We start from the raw sequence: 24,850 nt of genomic DNA, 5'->3' as shown, positions 1-24,850 counted from the left end.
ATATGCAGATTTCAATTCTAGGTATAATTATTTTTGGATTTGTGACTTTACATTATTTAGTTTTACCATTTAGAAGATGGAGATCATGCTGACCTTGAAGTATTTAAATATTATAAGTAGTATAGTAAAAGCATTTTCTTAAGACACAGTTCATAGTAACTGCTAAATAAATATCAGCGTTATAGTAATAACTGATAATTACTACTCTTTCAAGATTACTCAGAATTCACTTACTGAATTAAATTCAGTCTTTGAATTTATGACTTTTCCTTATGATCAACTTCTAAAAATTCCTACCAAAAAGTAAGCATTGACATTTTAAACTGCAGTCATATATCCAAGTTGCTTTCCAGAATGTTTGTATTAATTCATATTTAGAGATACCGGTATACAAGTGTGCCTTTCTCTCCACATCCTTGCCAATATTGAATTTTATCAAAACTTATACTGATTGACTTAGCTGGAAACTCTTAGTGTTGTTTTAAATTTCATTTGTTTTATCACCAGTGAAGTTCAATTATTTTCACGGTTATGGTTCTCTTCTATGAGTTATCTCTATGTGATTTTGCCTATTATTTAGTGTTTTTCTAATCAAGTTGTGTGTACTCTAAAATATATTAGGGCTATTAAAACTTCATTATATTTCTATTTCTTTTAATGTTTATTTGAAAGAGCATGCATGAGTTGGGGAGGGTCAGAGAGAAAGGGAAAGAGAATCCTAAGCAGGCTCTGCATTGTTAGTGCAGAGCCTGATGTGAGACTCAGTCTCACAAACCATGAGATCATGACCTGAACTGAATCAAGAGTAGGATGCCTAACCAACTTAGCCACCCAGGTACCTCCATTGTATTTCTAAAAAGATAACTATTCTTATTCTAATATTTATCCTTCATTTTATTTACTAAAAATTCTTAGCATGCAGTTTCTGTAGGTGGAATGATTTTTTTCCATTTGAATCTTTATTCAACAGCTTTTACCAACTTTATCTAGCCTTTTTTAGATTATTATTCAGGGCTCCCTATTTTCTGGTCTTCTCATGAATCCCTTCTCCCTTTTCCAACTCTGCCCCCAAATCCCTGATGCAGTCAGATAGACCCATTATCTGCCACTGCAGATTCCATTTATGTTCATATCATATCTTTGCTGTGTCTCTTTTGTTTTGTACCTCTTCTCTGAAGCCTAAGCTAGGCTCTTATGTCTAATATTATACCATAGTTTTGTGTTTTGTTATTTTATTTTATAAATTCTTTTCTTTGTTTCCTCCCTCACTCCCTCATCTCTCTCTCTTTCCCCTTCCTTCCTTCCTTCCTTCCTTCCTTCCTTCCTTCCTTCCTTCCTTCCCTTCCTTCCTTCCCTCCTTCCCTTCCTTCCTTCCCTAATGAGATCAGTATTCCTAGCTGCATTAAAACTTTCTTCAGAATAGGATTTGTGGTTTATACTTTTGTATGTCCCCAAATCTCCTAGCATAGGCAGGGAACACACTAAGCACTTAGCAAACACTTGCTAATTTATAGAACTGCAGACAATTGCCTTCTTTCTCTACCTCCTGCTTCCCCAAATATGCATTTATTTTTACCTATTTATAGCTAAGATAAATGAACTACAAACAGTTTGGGACAAATATTTTAGAGTTTGGTGCATTGTTTTCTCAGTTGTGCTCTCGTTCATAGAGATCCCATATATATCAAAAAATACTTCACTGACTCTGAAAAGCCAGCAGACTACACAGGGAGAAAGCTTCCAGATTGCCCTTTAAGGTGTTGTGAAGGGTATTGGGGTACTGCAGGCTCCAGGGTCTCCTTAGTATGTGGGCTCTGGCAAACAGCCAGGTTAGGAGTCAAATATGTCCTTGGCCAACATTGCAGATAGGACCCAGAATATTGCTTTGTTGTGAAAAAGTGCAGAGCTACTGTTGTCCAAGAATCATCCTCAAGGGTTCTCTGAGATTCAAGTCTTTGTTAGAGACTTAGGTAGTTTGATTACTGAATATGTGCATCTTTTAATTTGCCTTTGTTTATTTAATACCTTGAGGTTATCTCACCTCTTCAGTTTTGTTTAATGATTTCACCTAAAGATTGACAATGTCTATAAAAATTCTTTGTTTTATTCAAAGTATCTATTCCTGTTTTTAGCAACTGTAATGACACTACCCATGTATGACCAAAATAAGACACAATAATTTGTGGTTTTCATTATTATTACCTTTAGCCATATAATCATTCCCATCCATTTTGGCTTAAAACTACAACTATTATCCATCACAGTTTTTGTGGGTCAGGAATTTGTATATGGTATGGTTCTTTGCTCCTGGCTCAGGCTCTTTTCATGCATTTACAGTCAGATAAGGACTGGAGTTGGGACAGGGGGTGGCTGGAGCACCTGGGGGCTAGTCCAGCATCTCTTTCTTTTCATGTGCTTTTAAGGGCCTGTCTGTGTGGTCTGTCCACATAGGCTAATTCAGGCTTCTTCACAGCATGGTAGCTTCAAGGCAGTTACACTGCTATCATGGTGGCTGAATGCTTCAAGAGAGTACTGCCAGAGAACACGCCAATGGTTGCCAGAAGCGAGGGGAGTGAGCAGAATGGGTGAAGGGGAGTGGGAGGTACAGACTTCCAGTTATGGAATGAATAAGTCACGGGATGAAAGACGCAGCATAGGGAATATAGTCAATGGTGTTGTAATGATGTTGTGTGGCATGGTGGCAGATGGCAGCTACCTTGTGATGAATGTAGCATAATGTATAAGCTTAGAGAATCACTGTGCTGTGTACCTGAAACCCATGTAACATTTTAGCTCTAGCTGATATAATTCTTAAAAATCTTTAGGTTTTCTTATGTGTCAGTTTATAATCCATTCTGTTAGAGGAGCTAAGATGGTGGAGTAGTAGGCTTGCCTGATCCGTCAAACTCACCTAGATAAATATCCAGTCATCCTGAATACCCAATAAATCGATCTGAGGACTGACAGAACAAACTGCACAATTACAGGGAGAGAAGAGGTCACCTCGTGGAAGGTAAGAGGTGCAGAGATGTTATTTGCAGGGAAGTAGATTGCGAGTGTCACTGAGGGGAGGGAGCCCTGGTCATTAAGAGAGGAGAGAGAGTACACAGGGGATCATACAGGGAAAGCACTTTCCCAAAGCTGTTGACTGGGAAAGTGAGAGAGGTTGATTTTTGTGAGTTTTTACAACCAAAGGGTTCAAATACTGGAGTTTTAGAGGTCCATGATGTGGCAGGTGTGGAGCCTGGTGGGTGCTGCAGTACCGCTATGGAGGAAGAGGGCAGGTGGCCAAGGGGCAGAAGATCCTGGGCTGCACAGAAAGAACTGGTTCCCCTTCTTGGAGCACATCTGAAAAGTGGCATTGCCTTTCCAGAGACAAAGGAGCTGGCAGGCACCATTTCTCTCCCCGACCCCTCAGCATAAACTAACCTCAGTAAGCAACACAGTGCCAACAGTGGCGATGTAAACTGCTTACACCAAGCCCCGCCCCCCTTGTGCTCTGCAGGTGCTGCTTTTCCCAGGCAAGTGTACCTGAGAACTAGAGCAGTGGGCCCGTCCCCAGAGGACCAGTACCCCCCTCCCCCACCACATACACCACATCTACTGAGCATAGAGTCTGCAAAGCTTCGGTTCTAGTGGAAATAGTATACATCTCTTTTTTATTTTTTTTGAAGTTTATTTATTTACTTTGAGAGACAGAGAGCGGGGGAGGGGCAGAGAAAAGGGGGAAGAGAGAGAGAATCCCAAGCAAGTTCCACACTGTCAACATGAAACCTGATGTGGGGCTCGAACTCACAAACCGTGAGATCATGACCTGAGCTGAAGTCAAGAGTTGGATGCTTAACTGACTGAGCCACCCAGGTGCTCCAGCATCATCAGTTCTCTCTTAACAAGAGCAGAGCACACCTAGTTAAAACTCACCATACCCTGGACAGGGTGAAAACACTCCCCACTGCAGACAGGGGGAAACTCTTCAGAGGACTGACCTGAGGAGGAAAGAGCATCCAAAACACAGTAGCAGAGTGCACAGAGCATACACCAGAGACACTTCCCAAAGTGCCAGGCCCTGAACAGTGTATGACCTCTTGTTTATAAAGCCATTACTCTCAGGATCAGGAAACATAGCAGGCTTTTATAACAGACAGAAGAAGACAGAGATGTAGACAAACTGCCAAATTAGAGGAATTCATCTCAAAAAGAAGAACAAGGAAAGGTCATGGCCAGGGATCTCATTGAAACAGGTATAAGTAATGTGCTTGATCAAGAATTTAAAGCAACAATCATTAGTATAGTAGCTGGCCCTTGAGAAAAACATAGAAGACCCCAGGGAGTCCCTTACCATGGAGATAAAAGACATAAAAACCAGTCAGGCTGAAATTTAAAAAACTGCTATAACTGAGATACAAAACTGACTGGAGGTAATGGGCACAAGGATGGAAGAAGTGAAGGAATGAATAAGTTATATAGAAGCTAAAATTATGGAAAATAATGAAGCTGAAAGAAGAGGGAAATAAAAATATTGGATCATGAATGTAGACTTAGAGAACCCAGCAACTCCATAAAGCATAATAGCATTCATATCATAGGAGTCACCAGAAGGAGAGGGGAAAAGGGGCAGAAGGTTTAATTGAGCAAATTGTAGCTGAAAACTTCCCTAGTCTAGGGAAGGAAAAAAAAATCCAAATCTAGGAGGCACAGAGAACTTGATCAACTTGTTGATCAAAATCAACAAAAGCAGGCCAACACCAAAACATATCATAGGTAAATTTACAAAATATATAGATAAAGAAAAAATACTAATAGGAGAAAGAAAAAAGAAATCCCTAACTTACAAGGGCAAAGTTAGCAGCAGATATTGCCACAGAGACTTGACAGGACAGAAGGGAGTGGCATGATATATTCAACACGTTCTTTGCGAGTTCACATAGCACAATCTCCAGAATAGGTCACATACTGTGTCATAAATCAGGCCTCAGTGAGTACAAAAAGATTGAGATCATACCATGCTGATTTTCTGACCACAACACTATAAAACTTGAAGTCAACCACAAGAAAAAAATTTGGAAAGGCCATAAATACATGGAGTTTAAAGAATATCCTACTAAAAAATGAAAAGGCAAACCAGGAAATTAAAGAAGAAGTTAAAAAATACATGGAAGAGGGGCGCCTGGGTGGCGCAGTCGGTTAGGCGTCCGACTTCGGCCAGGTCACGATCTCGCGGTCCGTGAGTTCGAGCCCCGCGTCGGGCTCTGGGCTAATGGCTCAGAGCCTGGAGCCTGTTTCCGATTCTGTGTCTCCCTCTCTCTCTCCCCCTCCCCCGTTCATGCTCTGTCTCTCTCTATCCCAAAAATAAAAAAAAAATTAAAAAAAAAATACATGGAACAAATCGTAATGAAAACACGTGTCCAAAACCTTTGGGATGCAGCCAAAGCAGTCATAAGAGGGAAGTATATAGCAATACAAGCATACCTCTAGAAGCAAGAAAAATCACAAATTCAAAACCTAACCTTACACCTAAAGGAGCTAGAAAAAGAAGAGCAAATGAAAATTAAAGCCAGCAGCAGAAGAAAAATAATAAAGATTAGAGCAGGGGCACTTGGGTAACTTGGTTGAGCATCCGACTTCAGCTTAGGTCATGACCTCATAGTTCGTGGGTTTGAGCCTCACATCAGGCTTTGCACTGACAGTGCAGAACCTGCTTTAGATTCTCTAGTTCCCTCTCTCTCTGCTGCTCACCTGCATGTACACTCTCTCTCTCCTGAAAAATAAATAAACATTAAAAAAATTAAAAACAAAGAGAGCAGAAATAAATGATATAGAAACAAACAAAATCCCACAGTGGGACAGATCAATGAGCTGGTTCTTTGAAAGAATTAATACAATTGATAACCAAACTTACCAAAAAGGAAGGAGAAAGGACCCAAATAAATAAAATCATGAATGAGAGAGGAAAGATCCAACCAACACCACACAAATATAAACAATTCTAAGAGAGTATTATAAAAAATGATATGCCAACAAATTGGGCAATCTGGAAGAAATGGGTAAATGCCTAGAAACATATAAACTACTAAAAGTGAATCAGGAAGGAACAGAAAATTTGAACAGACCAATAACCAGCAAAGGAATTGAATCAGTTATCAAAAATCTCCCAACAAACAAAGGTCTTAGACCAGATGCCTTCCCGGGAGAAATCTACCAAACATTTAGAGAAGAGTTAATACCTGTTTCTCTCAAACTGTTTCAAAGAATAGAAATGGAATGAAAAACTTCCAAATCCATTCTCTGAGGCCAGCATAACCTTGATTTCAAAACCAGACAAAGACTGCACTACAAAGGACAATTACAGGCCAATATTCCTGATGAATATGGGTGCAGATATTCTCAGGTAGGTACTAGCAAATCAAATTCAAGAGTACATTGAAAGAATTATTTACCACACGATCAAGTGAGATTTTTTCCTGGGCTGCAAGGGTGGTTCAATATTCACAGTTCAGTCAGCATCTAACTACATTAAGAAAAGAAATGATAACAATCATATGATATGATCCTCTCAATAGATGCAGAAAAGCATTTGACAAAGGACAGCACCCATTCTTGATAAAACCCCTTAACAAAGTAGGGATAGAGGGAACCTAACCTCAGAAAGACCATATATGAAAGACCCCCAGCTAATATAATCCTCAGTGGGGAAAAACTGTGAGCTTTTCCTGTATGGTCAGGAACAAGTCAGGGATATCTACTCTTACCATTGTTTTTTAACATAGAACTAGAAATCCTAACCTCAGAAAATCAGACAACAAAAAGAAATAAAAGACATCCAAATCAGCAAAGAAGTTGAACATCTTTATAAAAAAAATATTTTTAAGTTTATTCATTTTTTGAGTGAGAGAGAGAGACAAAGCATGAGTGGGAGAGGGGCAGAGAGGGAGACAGAATCTGAACCAGGCTTCAGGCTCTGAGCTGTCAGCCCAGAGACCAGCCCAGGGATTGAACTCATGAACTGTGAGATCATGACCTGAGGTGAAGTTGGGTGCTCAACCAACTGAGCCACCTAGGTGCTCCTCAAAGTTGAACTTTCAATATTCTCAGAAGACATGATACTCTATGTAGAAACCCAAAAGACTCCCCCGAAAATTGCTCAAGGTGATACATGAAATCAGTAAAGTTTCAGGATACAAAATAATTGTACAGGAATCTGTCGCATTTCTATATACCAATTATGAAGCAGCAGAAAGAGAAATTAAGGGATTGATCCCATTTTCAATTCCATCAAAGCCATAAGATACTTAGGATTAAAAGTAACCAAAGATGTAAAAGATCTGTATGCTGAAAGCTATAGAACTTATGAAAGAAATTGAATATGACACAAAGAAATGAAACATCCCATGGCTCATGGAATGGAAGAACAAGTATTGTTAAAATGTCTATATTACTGAAGGCAGTCTGCACATTTAATGCAATCCCTATCAAAATAATACCAGCATATTTTACAGAGCTAGAACAAACAATCCTAAAATGTGTATAGAACCACAGAAGACTCTAAATAGCCAAAGCAGTCTTGAAAAAGAAAAGCAAAGCAGGAGGCATCACAATTCCAGACTCCAAGTTATATTACAAAGCTGTCATGATCAAGACAATATGGCATTAGCACAATATGACATCAGCGGAACAGAATAGAAAACCCAGAAATGAACTCACAACTATACGGTCAACTTCAAGAAAGCAGATAATCCAATGGAAAAAAGACAGTCTTTTCAAATCATGATGTTGGGAAAACTGGACAGAAACATGCAAAAGAATGAAACTGGGCCACTTTCTTACACCATACACAAAAACAAATTCAAAATAGATGAAAGATCTAAATGTGAGACAGTAAACCATCAAAATCCTGGAGGAGAACACAGGCAGCAACCTCTTTGATGTCAGCCATAGCAGCGTCTTATTAGATATGCCTCCAGAGGCAAGGGAGACAAAAGCAAAACTGAAGTATGGAGACTTCATCAAGGTAAAAGCTTCTGCACAGTGAAGGAAACAATCAACAAAACTAAAAGGCAGCCTACAGAATGGGAGAAGATATTTCCAAATGACAGAATCTGATAAAGAGTTAGTATCCAAAATCTATAAAAAAACGTATCAAGCTCAACACCCCAAAACCAAATAATCTAAGAAATGGGCAGAAGACATGAATAGACATTTTTCTGAAGACATACAGATGGCCAGCTGACACATGAAAAGATGCTCAACATCACTCATCATCAGAGAAGTACAAATTGAAACCATGAGGAGATAGTACCTCACACCTGTCAGAATGGCCAAAGTTAACAACACAGGAAAAAACTGTCGGTGAGGATGAGAAGGGGGAATGCTCTTACACTGTTGGTGGGAATGTAAACTGGTGCAGCCACTCTGGAAAACAGTATGGAGGTTCCTCAAAAAGTTAAAAATAGAACTACCCTATGATCCAGCAATTGCACTACTAGGTATTTACCCAAAGGACACAAAAATACTGATTCAAAGGGACACATTCATCCCGGTGTATGTATGTATGTATGTATGTATGTATGTATGTATGTATGTATTTAACATTTACTTATTTTGAGAGAGAGAGAGAGAGAGAGAGAGAGAGAGAGAGAGAACAAGCAGGGGAGGGGCAGAGAGTGGGAGACAAAGAATCCCAACCAGGCTCTGGGACAAAGAATCCCAAGCAGGCTCTGATGGTGCAGACCATGAGCTCACAAACCGTGAGCTCATGACCTGAACTGAAGTCAAGAGTTGGATGCTTAACGGACTGAGCCACCCAGGAGCCCCTGCACCCCTGCACATCCGACAATAGCCAAATTATGGAAAGAGACCGAATGTCCATTGACTTGTAAATGGATAAAGAAGTAGTACATACAGTGGAATAACATCCAGCCATAAAAGAATGAAATCTTGCCATTTGCAATGATGTGGATGGAGCTAGAGTATATTACACTAAGTGAAATAAGTCAGAGAAAGACAAATACTATATGATTTCACTCGTGAAATTTAAGAAATGAAACTGATGAACATGGGAAAAAAGAGGGAAACCATAAAACAGCTTCTTCTTAACTATAGAGAACAAAATGGGGGTTTCTGGAGGGGAGGTGAGTGGGGGGGGATGGGCTAGATGGGTATTAAGGAGGGCACTTGTGATGAGCACTGGGTGTTGTATGTAAGTGAAGAATCACAAAATTCTACTCCTGAAACCAATATTACCCTATATGTTAATTTAATTTAAATAAAATCTTAAAAAAAAGTAATCCACTGTTAGCAAAAGCCACACCCATAAAATTTTGCATATAATCTCTCCTTTTTCAGGGGTTCCCTATCAGGCTGCATTTGGATAAACACCCTTAAGATTCCCTGTGTCCAGTTGTTCATCAAAGAAAGTTGGCTACATATGCCTAGAAGATCCTTATTAAGGCCTTTTTTTTCTGTCTTACAGGACTTATAAGGCACCACCTTAATATTCCCGAGGTGTTAATAAAGAGTACTTTTTTTTTTTTTTTTTAATTTTTTTTTTTCAACGTTTATTTATTTTTGGGACAGAGAGAGACAGAGCATGAACAGGGGAGGGGCAGAGAGAGAGGGAGACACAGAATCGGAAACAGGCTCCAGGCTCTGAGCCATCAGCCCAGAGCCTGACGCGGGGCTCGAACTCACGGACCGCGAGATCGTGACCTGGCTGAAGTCGGACGCTTAACCGACTGCGCCACCCAGGCGCCCCAATAAAGAGTACTTTTAATCACACACATACCTTTATTTGTGGACCAGATCTTTCTGACTACACCTGCATTTTGCCTTTCCTTGAGCCTTGCCATTACTTTGAGACTCTTTTGCTCTCTGAAGTGATAGGGAATGAAAAACAGTTTTGTTTTGGAAACCCAGCAAATCCTGTCTCTTTATAGACCCTCCAAATTTTGCTGAAAAGCAAAAAAAATTTTTAACTCACCATTCTCTGTACATCTCTGCACATCTCATCCTAAGTAGCAAAAGGAAGGCAGGTGTTTCTTTCACTATTCTGCTTGAAAATCTCCTTAGCCAGATCTTTGGATATCATTAGGTGCTTTTTTTATTTTCCACATCACTGTGGGCAACAATATTGCTAAATGTACTGCAGCCATGTAACAAGAGTCTCCTTTTCTGCCTCTTCCAAAAACAAAACACTTATTTCTCTGGAACTCTCACAGTCCAACTCTTTGAGGCCTATCAGTCTTCCACTGATAGTCTCCTTCAGGTTCCATCTACGGTCTGGTCCAAAGACCAATACCGTATGTTTGGGTTTATTTAAAATTTTAAAAATGTTTGTTTATATATTGTTGAGACAGAGAGACAGAATGAGTGGGGGAGGGGCAGAGAGAGAAGGAGACAGAGAATCCCAGGCAGGCCCTGTGCTGCGGACCTCAAACTCACAGAATCGTGAGTTCGGGACCTGAGCCAAAACCAAGAGTCAGACTCTCAACCCACTGAGCTACTCAGGCACCTCTGGGTTTATCCAATTTTTTATTATCCCACTTCACACCTGATATTAAAGTGTGTTCCAGTTATGTGTTGCGTTTTGACAAAACTGTAGCTTTATAACTATATAACTTAGCAATTTAAAATAGCAAAAAACAGTGTTCTTACCTGTCTTGCCTGGTATGTGTGTGTCAGCATTTGGGCAGAGCTCCACTAGGTGGTTCTGGCACAGAGTGTTTCATGCCTTTGCAGTCAGATGGGGTCTGGAGCAGGAACAGCAGGGGACTGAAGCAGCTAGGAGCTGTCCATGCACGTCTGTGCTCACTCAGTCTGGAGGCCTCTCTGATTTCCCCACTATGGGGAACTTGGGTCTTTCTTTTACGGCACTGTGTCTGTCCTCTGCATGGTGAGACTGCTAAAATGGCAACTAAAGACTTCAAGAACACAGGTTCTTAGGAGTAAGGGGGGAGTCGAATCGCATGTTATCACCTGGCCTTGAAGCACAGAGGTTCACTTTTAGCATAGTCATAAGCTTATCCAGAGTTAAGGAGAAAGAGTTTAGACTTCACCTCTCAAATGGATGTAAGAAGAGCATTTGCTGTGGGCGATACTGTTGTGGGCATTTTTGGCAAATAAAATCTACCACACTCCTTTGTACCCAGCCTTTAGAGGTGCATTCTAAAGTTATAGAATGTGGAAATAGATGTTGTTAGAGATGAAGATAAAACCTTTTGTGTTAAAAAAAAAAAAAAGAACAAAAACACTTGAGCTGAACATCCTCGGGTTCATCTTCTAGTTTTACTAATTAAACATTCAGTGAATTTCCAGTGATAGCATGTAATGGGATTCTAAATTTGGTGTTTTTCTCTTGGCTAGGCCAAACTTATGATTGTGGGTGGTACATGTTTTAGGTTATATCAAGTTCTCAGACATGGAGAATTTATGAATGGTAATAGTTTTAACTGGCCAGCTATTGAAACCTTGTGTTTTTGTAGGAAAAGAGGAAAAATGTTCTGTAAAAGTGAAGAGAAATCCCATCTCTTCCTAAAATCTAACTCTGCATGAGTACTGACAGATTTTCCCAGTGATTCTTAAAACGGATCTTTTCAAATATCAAGAACCATATGGTTGAGTTTCACAACTGTGAAGAGCGAAGGCTTCATTAAAGGTGATGAGTGTGCAGCTGATGGCGTCTCCTTTCTTGTTGGCCACAGCAGTTCAGTTTGTCCTGTGCCACTAGATAAGTGAGCCATGTGCGCTTTGGAAAATTTTTTGACAGTTTCAGATATTTTGTCTGCCTGTGCTGGACCCCGTTCACTGCATCTTTTCACTTCAGTTTCTCCTCTGCTTTCAGCAACAACACTATCCAGCTGGTTTTTGTGGGAGAGCCAGGCACGCGGCAGCCTGTGAAAGCCAGCGACCAGAAAACCACTGCCTACGTGAAACACGACTGTATCTTCACAGGGCTATCGAGGACCAGGCTCCATTCAGCCCTCTTAAAAGGGTCAAAGGTGATATAAAATGAATGGATCGTCACAGTTGATTGCAATTACTGTACGTAGGAGAGTACATCACTTTTTAGCCATCAGCCTGGCCCACTGATGATAAAAATTCAGTCTTCACAAGATCGAAGGCAGTGTTACTTAGTGATTTATTAACCATACTTTGAATGATCTTTTAAAATATTTGCTAAGTGTAGCTATAATATAATGAGTTCCAACATAGGGTTGCTTAGTCCATGTCATAGTCATAATTTTGCCTCAACAGTTTGCCCTCAGGGAAATTTTTCTGCAATACAGTCTGATTTCCAGCACGCAGCCTAGTGAAATTGGCAGTAGGCTTGTTCATTTAATTATAACCTGATTTTAAGACTATTGAACTGTCTTTGGAACAAAGGAAGTTTCATCATAGGTACATGGCAAACCTATAAAAGTGGCAAATGATAAAATAATTGGAAAACTGGATCATAAAATAACAAAAGTAACATGAGGTGAGTAGATAATTGGAATGCCAGATTTTGATAAAAATATTTTCAGATTATCCCAGTTGACTTCGCATTTTAATTGTGCTGTGAAAGGTAGTAACAGTTTATTTAGCGTGTTTATTCATGACAGTTGTACTTGTCGTTCACTTTATGAAGGATTTAAAATGTCCTATTTATTTATTTGCTTTTTATGCCTTTGTTCTGCCTCTTTCTGGAATGGATCCCCCTTTGCCTCTTATCCTAGAATAATTTCTACTCCCCCTAGTAAGACTTAGTTCCACTATCAGGGTGCCTGGGTGGCTCAGTCAGTTAAGCATCTGACTTTGGCTCAGATATGATCGCATGGTTCGTGGGTTCGAGCCCCGTGTTGGGCTCTGTGCTGACAGCTCGGAGCTTGGAACCTGCTTCGGATTCTGTGTCTCTCTCTGTCCCTCTCCGCTCACACTCTCTTTCTCTGTCAAAAATAAATGAATAAACGTTATAAAAAACAAACAAACAAACCTTAGTTCCACTACCATCTTTCCTTCCCCATTGAATGAGGTACTTGTATTTCTTTATCACTGAGGCATAGCTCTTGCGTTGCTTTTATTACTGTGCATTATAGCATTTAACTGTGTGCTACCTGGAGGCATGAGTTGCATTTCATTTACTTTTGTATGTTACAGGTGCCTGGAATATTTTAGGTATTCAAAATTGTTTGCGGAAGGAACAAGTGATTGAATGGATTTATGGTTCTATTTGATTTTTCATTTGAGTCTGCAGTCTTTAATCATCAAATCCTCTTCCTCATTGATCCACCCTTCTTGTTTGGAGCATAAGGGCACCTCTCATTTCACATTTTCATGTATTTTTTTTACTTCTCTTTTAGTTTACCGAGGAGGGAGAGAATGGTAGTCAGGGCTTGGAAGTGGCGATGTATATTTGCAGGAGGTCATACCAGCACTGAGCTGTTCTGTCTTATCTTCAGCCTTGGGAGATTGATAAGTTTTCATTATTCATTCCTTAATTAGATGTTTGCTTAACCCCACAAAGGTTGTGTGAATATGCAAAAATGCATAAAATATAGCTCCTGATTTCAGTTCAGATACTGTCTACAAGAAAAGGGAGACAAGTATGTAATGCAAGTTGGGATTGCTGTGGGTTTTCATAAAGGGAGAGAAAGAAAGCAAAGGCTGTTCTGAGATAGAGAGATTACCTTGGCTGGCTTTATCGGATAGAACTTTCCGAAGAAAAGTTTGAGTAGAAGTTGTCAACCCTTTTTACTTACTTTCTGTGAATTCCAGGACAAATAGACTGTGTAGAAAATTTGTCCTTTAGAGGAAAATTGGGGGGTAGTATAATATTTACATATGCACTTTTTTTTTTTTTTTTACATACGCAATTCTGATGAAGTTTTGTTTTGGGTAGATAAGTAAAGGAATATCCTAAGTTTACCTTCTGTGGAGTGGTTGGATTTTTAAGTAGAACTCCTTCAGCTGGTTAGCCTAAATTAATATGTTAATTGAAACTGGAGAAGATGCTGTATCAGTGGAAATCTTAGGACTGTAGCACCACATGATAGTTCAATCAGTTTTTAGCTGCTTGGTTTGCTCTCCTGGAATGTGACCGGGACTTCCTTGCTTTTGCTTTTCTTACAGTTTAATTTAGGTTCCTTAATTTAGGCACAGTTATTGTTAAAAAAAAATAAGAATTTAAATTGACCCCAAGAGTTGGGAAATGTAGCGTTTTACTACCATTAGGGGCTTTATTTTCTACTCAGTGCAGTACAACAAAAGGTATACGGGTGTGTTTATTTGAACAATAGAAATGTCATCTATATCTGATAAATGTATCTAAACATTTTAATGTGATGAGTTTCTCAGGTCGCAGCAGTGCTGGTGAATCCACCGCATTTCTCCTTAAAGGTTATTTCTTAACTCAGCTCTAGTAGGTGAAGTCTTACAGAATTACGTGCCACAAAATGATGTACCATTTACAGCAGAGTGGATCATGTGCTCATGTGACCCACACTAGAGGAATCCCATGGTCAGTCTTACAGATCATCAAAAAGAATAATGTCAGCAAAATTCAGATACTGTTTCAAAGGTTTGTGTATTTGTTTTCCTCACAAGAGATAAGTCATTCACAAAATATAAGCAAATATATTCTAGAATTTACAGGGAGGTGTATAAAATGAATACATTAGGCATTTCCAAAATAACTAATTTTCAGCTAAATTTAATTTTTATTTAATTTTTACTTTTTAACATTTTTTAATGTTTACTTATTTTTGAAAGAGGGAGAGAGAGAAAACGAGTGAGGAAGAGGCGGGGGAGGGGGGGATCCAAAGCAGGCTCCAGGCTCTGAGCTTGAACTCGTGAGCCACGAGATCATGACCTGAGCCAAACTTAGATACCCAACTGACTGAGCCATCCAGGCGCCCCACATTTTTAAAGGGAAGTGTTTCAATAATTGCCTTCATTTTTGTTGTTCAAAAGAATTTGCTTCAGGAACTAACATGTCTAAGGTGTATTGCTACTTTTAACGAAATATCCAGGTTGAAATGAAACAGTCTAGGTACATGACAAATTTCAGTTGAAATTTTAATCTTTCAGTAGCTGTTTATGTAATTAGACTAAAATTTAAATTCTTCACCATGGCCTAAATTAGTGCTTCTCCACTGGGACTGCATATCACATGGAGAGTCTTAAAGAATACTGATCTCTGCTCCTACTCCAGTGATTCTGGTTTAATTGGTCTTGGATATTGCAGGATATCTGGATTTTTAAAAGCATCTCAGATAATTCCAGTGTGCAGCACAGTTTAGGAACCACTGATCTGAAACACTACATCGTCCAGCCATTGTCTAATTATTGGGCTTTTTTTTTTTTTTTTTTTTTTTGGTCAGTTGAATACCAAGGCTTCTTTTTATTCAAGTATCTTTTCATTAGCAATTCCTTCTGCCTGGAATACTCTTCCTTCAGATCTTTCTAGGCTGTTTCCTTCTCATCATTCAGGCTTCAGCTCAAAGGATTCTGCTTCGGGCAAGGCTTTTCTTAGTCCCCCTTGCCTAAACATTTTTCCCCCCAGTATTATCACATTATTCTGTTTCACTTTTATTATTGCCTTTTTTTTCTCATGAGATGATACCATATTTGTTTGTTAGGTCCCTCCATCCCCCCGCCACTAGAATGTAAAGTCTATAAGGGCATGTGTGGCATACCTGCTTCACCATCATATTCCTAGCACTTAAAGCCAAGCCTGTCATATAGTTCAATAATTATTATCGCTCCATAAATATGTTTTTAATAAATGGCTGAAAATGTCGATAGAAAAATTCTTATGGGAATATACAAAATTATATCTTTTTTTCTCTTAAAAACCTCAAAACATGGGGTCACATTTTAAAAATTAGAATAAAGCCATAGGATGAAATGAGTTGAAAATGTCATCAGGCAGGAAAAAGGAAACCTAGCAATGTAGCAGCCCCCAGTACTGAGGACTGAAGGGCAGTGGTATTAGGACAGGAATAGTTACACCACTTGAGGCCTTCACTCCATGGCCATACCTTGGGTCTTACCGTCATCCCCAAGTGCCATATATTTGAAATCTTCCTGTATGTTCTGGTTAATTTCTTTTAAGAATTCAGATATCATTTCTTCCTCTAGATGCCTTCCCTGAGCTCAGTCTCCAGGAAGAGTTAGGTTTACTGTGCTTGGCTTGTTTATATCACGGTCATTGCCATTCACTAGTCTTCTCTCTACCGTCACCAGCTTCTAGCCTTTCTGAGAATAGGGATTGTGTCTATAGTGCCAAACCCATAACAGGTACTCAGCAACTGTTTTGCTGAATGAAAGCATAAATAAATATGAAATATTGCATAAGAACCATTAGAGGGGGGCGCCTGGGTGGCGCAGTCGGTTAAGCGTCCGACTTCAGCCAGGTCACGATCTCACGGTCTGTGAGTTCGAGCCCCGCGTCAGGCTCTGGGCTGATGACTCAGAGCCTGGAGCCTGTTTCTGATTCTGTGCCTCCCTCTCTCTCTGCCCCTCCCCCGTTCATGCTCTGTCTCTCTCTGTCCCAAAAATAAATAAACGTTGAAAAAAAAAAATTAAAAAAAAAAAAAAAAAAAAAAAAAAAAAAAAAGAACCATTAGAACTGCTAATGAAAATTATAAAATGGATTTGTCAGCAACATAAGTAAGTTGAAGTAGTCTTTCATAGAATAAAGCAATAAATAAGGGTACTCTAGGCCAACTGGGTGGTGTGATGTTATGCACACTTAGGAAATTAAGAAAACATTGTTGGTGCCAATAAGTCTGAGCACTGACTTCCAACTGATATGTGGCTTGTCATCTGAACAAGGTTTTCATCACTCACTTGGGACTTTTTATACATTATTTACCCTTTTTGATAAACTTTTTTTCAATAGCTGCTATTCAGATGGATGCATTTTCCAGTAACACCTGATATGCATTTTAAAATGTAGCTTTTAATTGGTATTGATTGCCAGTAAGCCCAGTGATAACTTTCATTACTGTACTTTGAACTTTGTTGTTCTGCCCAAAAGAAAATGGCAGCAATCTTTTGGGCATATAAATATTTAAAATTCTCTGTGTAGAGGCCCTGTTAGTTCCATGGATACTACCGTCATAATTTTAGCACTTAAATACTCCTTAGGATTGCTGTTTCAGATAGTATCCTGCTTCAAATCTCTACATAACTACTATGCATAATTTACCTAAAGGCTAGATTAGTAGGTCTTTCAAAAGGTAGGTCATGTAGTTGAATGTATTTTCATTAATATTGTGGAATTGTTTATTGCCTCATTTTCTGTCACAAAGGAGATAAAACAGAGAAAGAGGAGTGAATACTCAGGACATAAGTGCTTATCAGGTCCCCTCAGATCTTCCTAAAGTGCGCAGCGTATCACTGCTTTACTGGCTCGCAGCCTGGGAACTGGTATGCGCTTTTCCCTTATAGTTTTAGCATTATCAAGTGCAAACCAAGCAATTTGTCATCTTTCTAGGAAGGAAACACAACAAGCAAGGAGAGCAAGGAGTTAATACCAGAGTCACAGCATGCAATGAAATTTTCCTATTAAGTTTTTTTTTTTTTTTTTTTTTAAAGAGAGAGAATCTTAAGCAGGCTCTGTGCCGAGCACAGAGCCTGACACGGGGTTTGGTCTCAATGACTGTGAAATCATGACCTGAGCGGACATCAAGAGTAAGACGCTTAACCGACCGAGCCACCCAGGTGCCCCCCAATTTTCCTTTTTTTTTTTAATTTTTTTTTTTCTCAACGTTTTTATTTATTTTTGGGACAGAGAGAGACAGAGCATGAACGGGGGAGGGGCAGAGAGAGAGGGAGACACAGAATCAGAAACAGGCTCCAGGCTCTGAGCCATCAGCCCAGAGCCTGACGCGGGGCTCGAACTCACGGACCGCGAGATCGTGACCTGGCTGAAGTCGGACACTTAACCGACTGCGCCACCCAGGCGCCCCCCCAATTTTCCTTTTAATCTGCATTCCCGAATAGATCCAGTTCTTCACCAGTTTAAATGTTACTTCCTAGAGATAAAGATTTAGAGGTCATCCCAAGAAAAGACACAGAAGTGTGGAAGTACACACATAACATTTCCAGTGGGTGAGCATATGGTTTGGTGTATTAGGAGCGTGTAATACAGGATTTGTGTTGTGGGCAAAGGAGAAATGAAACCGAAAGGGTAATAAGGTCGGTTCGAGATGGCAGAGAGGACCGTATTCTGTGCAGAAAAGTTCAAACCCTCTGTTGTTGGCAAGAGGGCATGTTGACTTTTTCTTTTTTGTGGCAGTGCAGAAAGTTGTTGGAGGAGAAAGGAGAGTGGTGACAGGACTAGATTTCAGTATTTAAGGTTATATAAAAGCTAAGTCTGAATTTTGGTGGGAACAGAGGGAAGGGAAAAGATGGGAGATTTCAAAGATTTCAAAGATTTCAAAGTTCTTCATAGAGGAAGGGAAAAAAAGGGAGGGAAGCAAACCATAAGAGACTTAACTACAGAGAACAAGCAGGGTTAATGGAAGGAGGTGGGCAGGGGTGGTGGTGAGCTAAATGGGTGATGGGTATTCAAGAGGGCACTTGTGATGAGCACTGGGTGTTGCATGTAAGTAATGAATTACTGAGTTCTAGTCCTGAAACTAATATTATACTATATGTTAACTGACTAGAACTTAAATAAAAATCTGAAAAACAAAAAAGCAAAAAACAAAGATATAGTCTTGAGTTTTAGTAACTAAACGGAATTGGGGGAGACCAGAAGTGGAATTTTGAAATTTTAAGTTTGGATGACTGTTATTACCGTGTATGTACTGTGTATGTGTGTGTTTGCCATTATCGTCAAAAACACATATGCCCCAAACAGGAAGACTTCAGTATTTCCTCTAGGAATTCATGTTTTTTTCCACAGAAAAGTAATTTCCGATAGGATATGGCCCCTGTGGTATTATTGAAGAGTACAGTAGTAAGGGTCAAGGGTTAAATGTGAAAAGACCAAATTCAGTTTCTGTCTACACTTCTTTCAAACTTTAACATGTTGGACTCTTCCTTTACCTGCTTTGCACTTAGCTTCCTTATATGTAAAGTAGGGATACTTTCTAACTGGCTCATCTTAATGAACAAATGAGATAACATATGAAAACACGTTTTAAAAATCTGAAGTGCTGGGCACCAGGGTGGCATAGTTGGTTGAATGACCAACTCTTGATTTCAGCTCAGGTCAAGATCTCAGAGTCATGGGATCAAGCCCCATGTTGGGCTCCGTTGTAGGCATGGAGCCTGCTTAAGATTCTCTCTCTCCTTCTCTCTCTCTCTCTCTCTCTCTCTCTCTCTCTCTCTGTCTCTCCTTCCCTTCCTCCCTCCCTCTGAACCCTCCACTCTTGCACGTGCATGTGTGTATCTGTGCACACGTGCTCTCTCTCTAAAAGACAAAAAAATAATAAAAGTAAAAAACAAAAACAAAAACCTGAAGTGCTATATAAATATGAGTTGTTAGTTTTGTACGTACCATTAAGAGTTGGACAGTAAGAGGTTTTACTTCATCAGCAGGGATCCCTTCATCCCGAGGACATGCTTTGATGTTCTTTACTCTCCTTCATGTTCTCCACTGAGTTACTTAAGCATCAGGTATTAGTAGCAGTTTGTATATGCTTTTCTAAGCACAGGTATTTATACAAAGCCATTTTTTTGATTGCATGGTTCAGTACGATTATTTTCAAAATAAAAATATAAGCAGGTTGATTATTAAATTGGTATCTTATTAGTTAGCATTATTTCATCTCTTTATTGGATGATGAAAAGAAAACTATAAGGATATTCTTTATTCTTACCTTTCCTACTTTTACCATCCACCTATCCTCAGCTCAGTTCCAGCCCTGTTCTAGGTCAGCATAGGCCAAATACCCAGAAGGAAGCAAATTACAGGAAGGGGGAAAATCACCTCAAAGTGTTCTCCTGTACAGTATTTACCTGTTCCACGGTAGTTTAATGAAATGAAAGCTGACAAAAACTAGAAAGACTGCCTTAGTCCAGGTCAGTGTGTGATTTAATTCTCTCTCAGAAATAGGGGCTACTAGGTGGCCCAGTTGGTTAAGCATCTGACTCTCAGTTTCAGCTCAGGTCATGATCTCACAGTTTCATGAGTTTGACCCTACGTCAGGCTCTGTGCTGATGGTGCAGAGCCTGCTTGGGATTCTCTCTCTTCTCACTCTCTGCCCCTCCTCCCACTCACACTGTCTCTAAATAAATAAATACACAAAAAACTTAAAAAAAAAAAAAGGAATGTATATGACAATATTCAGATCCTTTCAAATTCAGAAGTAAAATTAGTATTTTTTTCATTTTTAGTCTTTTTTTTCCCTTAGTTATTTTTGATACCACTTTTCAAGGAAATTTCAGGTCCTGTCAAGCAGGATAGCCAACAGAAGGAACCACATTTTATATGACTCACACTAGAGTAGTAGATATCTCATTCATTTCTTGTTTAAAATTAGTTTGCTTTCGGGGCACCTGGGTGGCTCAGTCGGTTAAGTGTCTGACTTTGGCTCAGGTCATGATCTCACTGTCTGTGGGTTTGAGCCCCGCATCGGGCTCTGTGCTGACAGCTCAGAGCCTGGAGCCTGCTTCGGATTCTGCGTCTCCCTCTCTCTCTGCCCCTCTTCTGCTTGCGCTCTGTCTCTGTCTCTCAATTATAAATAAACATTAAACAATTAAAAAAAAAATAAAAATAAAAAAATAAAATTAGTTTGCTTTATTGTTTCCTTTTTATTTTCTCTCATTTTTTTGAAATATATTTTGACTAGAAAAAAATGTGGCCTTAACATGAATAATCATATTCCTTAGTTTCATAGTTTATATCTTCCATAAGAAAGCAGAGTCATCATAGAGCAATAAAATAAACCAGTATTGTTTTTCTTTTCTTTTATGGATGATCAGACTTAATGTGACTGGCTATTTTCATTGCCTGTTAAATTTAATCATTCAGTGGTATTTTTATAGGCTATTGCCATATGATTAATGAATAATAAAAAAAGGTCAGCTTAATTGCGGTTGACAGGTGGTTCCCTCTCCCATTGAGTGAGTTTTTTCTGAATCCTTCCTGGCTGGGGTTTTTCACTCTCTATCGTAAGGAATGTATGGCAGTAGCTTGTTTTATGGAACCCTGACCCCAATCTTTCCTACTCTCTCCTTTCAGCTGACTGAAATCCCTCTGGTGTGGGTGATTTCAGGACCACCTTTATAACTGCTCCTTCCCTGCAGAGGACACTTACGGCTTTCTTGAGATTCCATTTCCACTGCCCAACAAAATATACTGTAATTTTTTCCAGAAATAAGTGTTCTTCTGTTACATTAATATCATGTTGATAATTATAGGTATCTGCATGAATGAAAAGGTCTCTGAACGGGTTGTCCTTGAAAAAAACTATGAATATCGAGAGATATCTACATCTTTGTGATGAAAGAAAAACCGTTGTTTCAGATGTGGGATAATATCTGTCATTTGGATATTAGAGCAATTCAGAGATTAATGGAATTAAAAATTCTCATCATCATGAAGATTCTTATTGACATTCTTAAGTTTCCATTTTGGAGTGATAGTAGAAAACTTTGAATTACTGTGAATTAGTTCTCTAGTTTTAGAAAAGAAATATTAAAGATATGGTTTTAAGAACTGTACACATTTTAAAAGTAGAAAATTACTGAAATTATATTACAAATATTATGTTAAAAATCACATTTGAGATTTTCCTCAGTATTATAAAAAATATACATGTGGTTTTAAGAGAAAAACAGAAATACTGATACATAGTTATGAGCTAAGCTATTATGATTAAGCATGAAGAAACATTAATATAGTTTTAATATAGGTCCAATTAGCAACAATGATAGTATAAAAATTAGTTTATATCCCTGATGCTTTTCAGCTCTTTGTTATTACCTTATTTTATGAAATATAATTGAGCTTTATTATTTACTCTGGTTATATGTGTTCTATACACTATGAATTTCAAAACAATTTCTATTTATAAGTGATAAAATGTTTTAGTTTAGTTGGGCACTAGTTGGTGTGATACCAAATGAAAGTTAAAAAGGACATGCATTCTTTGCTGTGGTTTCCTTGTTTAGTTTGCTTCTTTGCAATTTATATACAACATTGTTCTAGTTGAAAAGAACAAATGATCTGTTTATTAATTGTGCAGTCAGTACTTCTCAAAACTAATGATAGATAAGTACTTAAACTAGCAGTAGTAAAGGTTAGTAGACTTGGTTGTAGGGTTAGTAGGTTAGTAGGTTGTGTGACTTTCCTGTGGGCTCCTGGGGACCTAAAGCATTTATTACTTGGGAACAAAGAACCTTAGAGTTAAACGTAAGTGACTCTGTGTGATGGGACTCACAGCAAGGCCTATAAAGGAGAAAACAGCCCATCCTTAGCTACTCACTAGGCACAATGTAGAGTCAATTTCCTTTCTCCAGACTCATTTACATTGAAAGGCACATATTCCCACAGGTCTTTTTGAAAAATGACAACAAGCTTGGATTACTAATATTTTCCTTGTATACATTTGTCCCTGAGAGTGTCTCATTCTTTATAGTGTTGGATATATTTGTAGTATTCATATTTGATTAAGGTTATCAACACATACTTTTAAGTCATTTGCTACTTAATCAATTTTTTGCTTTTTACCTCTGTCTTCAAAGAAGCATGAAATTAAAGCATTAATATGATTGGATTATAAGTCCAGTTTCTGATGGAGTACTTTATTATTGATCTGATGGAGTACATTATTATGACCAAACTAAAAATATTAATGTAGGTATTTATCATAATACTAAACAGAGGATTAGTACATTTGCTTTGTAATTGCATTTTTTAAAAAGTTGCTTTTCTTCACTGAAAATCCTATTAGACTGTATAGGAATTCAAACAAAGTTATTTGAAAATTGAAATGATATACCACTAAATCAAGTATTTTTAATTCCTAATCTTTCATTTGTTTATTAGAATATTCATTTCTTTAGCTAATAAGTTACTTGTTATGCCTGTGCCAGGTACAACTTTGCTGAGCACTTGAAAATAAGTTTTAAGTTTTATTTGGTCCTAGTGTTTTCTGAAATTATATTTACTGGAAGTAAAGAGTAAATATCCAAAAAGCCAATAAGCACAAGAAAAGATACTCAATTAGTAGTCATTAGGGAAATACAAATTAAAATCACAATGAGATTCTGCTTTATATTTACAAGTATTACTGTAATAAAAAAAAACAGATAATTGGAACCCTCACCATTGCTGTTGGGGATATAAAATGGTGTAACCACTTTGGAAAACAATTTGACAGTTCTTTAAAATGTTAGATATAAAATTACCACATTACTTAGAAATTTCACTTCTAGGTATTTATCCAAGGATAATGAAAACATATGTTTATGCGGAAGCTTATGCATGAAAGTTCATAGCATTATTCGTAATAACTCAAAAGTGGAAACAGTGCAAATGTTCACCAGCTGATGAATGGATAAGTAAAATGTGTATCTGTGCAATGAAATATTGTTCTGCGAGGCAGAGAAATGAAATACTGATATCCAGTCACACAGGTACTAATTTTAAACTCATTTTATTAATGAGGATACTAAACTTGCATAACTTACAATGTAACTTGAGAAAGACGAAAATTCAAGTCAGCTTGACTTCAAAACACCCACTTTTATGCCATAACGAGTTGTTTGTTTGTGGTGTTAAATCATCACCCTCATCTTTCTTTTCTTAATGGCCAGATTTTGAAAGAGAGTTTCTATTTCATGTCTCACCTCCCTTGCTTACCTTCTGCCTCCAACGGAGATAGCTCAGCCACTAGTACTCTCTTTTTTTTTCATGCCTGCTTTGCTGAAATACAATTCATACACCATAAAATTCACCCTTTGAGGATGTACCATTCAGAGATCTTTAGTATCAGAGTACTTTCTGAATGTTGTGTGTAATAGGCTCTTTCAATCCCTTCATATTTGATCTTCCCATGGCAGGTGACATTGTCAGCCACTCCCTCTCTACTACTTCATCCTCATCACCCTTTTTCTCATTTTCTCATTTTCTCATTGTTCTATTTACATTCATCATTGTTTTACAAGCTTCATTGACTTCTCTTCCTTGATCTACCTTTTATTTATTTAAAAATTTTTTTTGGTAATGTTTTTATTTATTTTTGAGAGACAGAGCATGACTTGGGAAGGGGCAGAGATAGAGGAAGACACAGAATCGGAAGCAGGCTCCAGGCTCTGAGCTGTCGGCACAGAGCCTGACGTGGGGCTCAAACTCACGAACCTTGAGATCGTGACCTGAGCTAAAGTTGGACGCTTAACTGACTGAGCCGCCCAGGCACCCCTTGACCTGCCTTTTAAATGTTGGTTTGGGGTTACTTACTATTACTGACTTCAGGAGCCACTTATGTTGGTATATGTCTCACAGATTTATGTTTTATTTATTTATATAATGCCTATTTACTGTGCATTTATTCTGTGTGAGATTCATTTTAGGCACATGAAATCTATGTTATTGAACTTAAATTCTGTTGGGAAGAAACAGGCAGTGACAAATAATAAGGAAGTTTGCAGTGTTAAATAGTATGGTGGTAGTAGGCTTCACTGAGAGGGTGCCATTTGAAAAGAGATGTGAAGGAGGTGTTCGCCATGAAGCTGTTTGCAAGAACATACCAGGGTGGGAACAGCAAATAGGAGGACACCAAGGGCAAACTTGTCAGGTACATTTAAGGAATAATAGGGGAACAAGTGGCTGGAGCTGAGAAAACGAGGGGGGCTGTAGTCAGTGTTGTCAGAGACCGAATGAGAGGCTGATCAAGTAGGGATTTATGGATCATTA

At 38.6% G+C, this 24,850-nt stretch overlaps 1 protein-coding gene across 5 annotated transcripts in view; it reads left to right on the top strand.

Annotated features, from left to right (window-relative positions):
• Nucleotides 1-24,850, top strand: part of BMPR1B (bone morphogenetic protein receptor type 1B) — a 418,825-nt gene that overhangs the window by 225,884 nt on the left and 168,091 nt on the right. Inside the window, exon 2 of one of the 5 annotated variants that reach the window (XM_086704541.1) lies at nucleotides 11,837-11,993. The exons of the other annotated variants lie outside the window; for them this stretch is intronic. The gene's annotated coding sequence lies outside the window, so the exon portion shown is untranslated. The remainder of the gene's footprint in view (nucleotides 1-11,836; nucleotides 11,994-24,850) is intronic. 5 annotated transcript variants of the gene reach the window in all.

The sequence above is a fragment of the Puma concolor genome, chromosome B1 (assembly GCF_028749965.1).
Source record: "Puma concolor isolate L17-30 chromosome B1, mPumCon1.1.hap2, whole genome shotgun sequence".
In the NCBI taxonomy this organism is placed as follows: domain Eukaryota; kingdom Metazoa; phylum Chordata; class Mammalia; order Carnivora; family Felidae; genus Puma; species Puma concolor.
This window is presented reverse-complemented; position numbering and strand designations above follow the sequence as displayed.